Below are 2,602 nucleotides of genomic sequence, written 5' to 3'. Positions count from 1 at the left end.
TTCGCCGCCGCCCTTGCAGTCCAGGAGAGCTTGATCCAGGTAGAGTGTCCTGCTGTCCATCCTCTGGTCTCTGCTGGCCCTGTTGACCTTGGAGGGTTTTACAAAGAAGACTCTGTGGAGACATAGGGGACAGTGCCTGTGACACGAGGTAATTCAGCGGCTGTCCAACTGCCTGGTGTCTTCTGGCCAAATCTCTAGTACAGACCGTAGAGTATTTTGGTGGGTTTGGGGCTGGGGTGCTGGGGCTTTGGTGGGCTTTCAGTTGGGGAAGCTTTGCTCAGCTGAAATGTCTGATTCCTCCCAAATTTCCATCAAAAGGTGCAAAACCCAGAACTATGCCTCCAGGGTTGTGTCCCCCCCCCCCAAACCACGGTTAATCCCGGTAAAATAGAAGTTACTCAAGGGGCTGTTTTACATGGAGGCAATGACTCTGTCTGATGTGGCAGAGATGCCCGCCCTTTCTGGTGACCAGTGTCTGAACTTCTACCATCCTGCTGCCTTTGTCACCTTCTGACTCAGGCTTTTGTTTCTGTTCCCTTGGGCTCTTGGTCATTTTTGTTTCCGCTGTGTCCTGGACCCTCCATGCCTGCTGCGATAGAGGGGCTGGGGTGAAACCACCGTCGCTTTCCCTTTGCTAGGCCAGGACAGGACTGGTTGCCTCTGAGCCAGAGGTTGTGTTGTTGTGGGCTTTGCTGGGATGCTCCTCCACCTCTGGCACAACTGTGTCCAGCTCTGCTGTCTCACCTCTGTGCCTGCTCCATCTCACTGTGGGGCTGAGTCCCACCACCCTTGCCTGGTCCCGATGCCCTGCCCTTCTCTTTCCCCCTCCTGAATCCCCCCCTCAGTGTGAAAAAGCTTCCTCATTGCTCCCAGCTCATTCCCATGCAAATGACACATTAGGGGATGTAATGAACTTTGTTTGGTTTTTTTATAACCCTTTATTTTGGGGCTGGAAGGTTAATGGTGCGAGGGCTGGGAGGGAGACCTGCCTCCTCAGCGGAGTGGGAGCCACCCAGGCTGGCACAGCAAATGTGGACAAAGATGTCGCTGCCAGCTTTGCCCCAGGAGAGGTTTCTCCACAGCTCTCCTGTGTGGGGTGACCCTGCTCCTGCACCCTATGCTGTGTGGAGACCCCCGAGGATAGCCCAAAGGAGCTGGCTCAGGGTCATACAGGAGGGGCCTAAGTGAGGTGCTCTGGTGTGATGAGTGTCCTAAAATGTCCCCAGGGACAAGAGATGCACAAGCAGCAGAGTTGTCTTTTCAGAGACCAGTGACTGCCTGCCCAGAGCTTGTCCCGGTCCCCCTCGGCTGCCTGACACGTGCATTGATTTCTGTGGGGTTTTGGTCCCTGTTCTCTGGGGCACAAGGAGCTGGTTGCACAGAGGAGCCTCTCCAAGATATTCCAGTGAGGGATGGACTTTGCCTGAATCAGTCTGCTCACACAAAATGAGTTTCCTAGGCCTGGGGTCCTCTGTGGGCTTCAGCCTGTCTTCATCAGCCATCCCGTGCCGTAAGTACCCCCAGTGCCACGCACCATCCCTGCACCCTGCACCTGCTGGACCTGATACCGTGGGATTGCCCTCAAGGCTGGGTGACTGTGCCACTTTCATCAGCTGAAGCTCTTTGTTTTACGTTATTTGTTAACATCCCCTGTCCTTACACTTCTGGAGGAGTTCACAGTCTGCCGAGGCTGCTCCGTTATCACAGCCGGTGCCCTGGCTGACAGCTACACTTGGAGCTGTCTCACCGCTTCTGCTGTGAACTGCTCTTTGCAGCTGGTTTATGGGAACATCTCTGTGACTTGTTAAGTGTTTGTAGCTGTGATTGCTGTGCCTTATCCCAAGCTGTAGAAATGAAGAGAGAACAGAGTTAGGGGGGAGCCCACCCCCTGCGTTAGCCACCAGTACTCAGTCAGCTCACAAATGGCCGAGGCCATTTGTGACTCCTCTGTCAACAGAAAGGGTTGTTGTCCGAGCCCTAGGAAGTGATGTTCCAGCTGGGAGTCACACTGTGGTAAAGCTGCGTGAGGCCACAGTGCACTCCCAGATGTCCCCAAGGCTGAGCAGAGTGGGGTGAACAGGGCTGTGGGTGGCATCATGAGAGACGCCTTCCTTGGGCTGGACCGTGGCTAGGCCCGGGAGGGAGGTTTGTTGCAAACAGAGGAGAAAGAGACCTGGAGAAGGGATGTTGGTAGGTGTTGAATGGAGATGCTGATGCTTGAGCTGGTCATGCAATATCCCTTCCTTCTTGAGGGAACTTCTTGGCCATTTGAGTAGAACCCTAGGATTGCTTGTTTCCCAGAGGGGACCACCAGTGTGTGAAGACGTCTTACAGCCAGGTCTATAGGAGCATGAAATGGGTCCCAGCAACCGAAACCAACAAAGAAGCAGGAGGACAAATCATAGAAGAGAGCAAGAAGGCATCTCCTTCATTCGAGCATAAGTGTCTATCAGAAAAGGTCTAAGTCTGCTGGCTTAAACTGGCTTGAAACTGCCCAAGCTGACTCTGGTTTAGTCTGTTAGTGTGATGATCAACTGCATATTGGCCAAGTTAGGAGAGCTCATCCATGCTGGCTTGGATCTAAGGTTCTGCTCTCTCTCTG

The sequence above is a fragment of the Buceros rhinoceros genome, unplaced genomic scaffold, assembly GCF_000710305.1.
Source record: "Buceros rhinoceros silvestris isolate BGI_N320 unplaced genomic scaffold, ASM71030v1 scaffold16909, whole genome shotgun sequence".
Classification (NCBI taxonomy): domain Eukaryota; kingdom Metazoa; phylum Chordata; class Aves; order Bucerotiformes; family Bucerotidae; genus Buceros; species Buceros rhinoceros.
Note: the sequence above shows the minus strand (reverse complement) of the source record.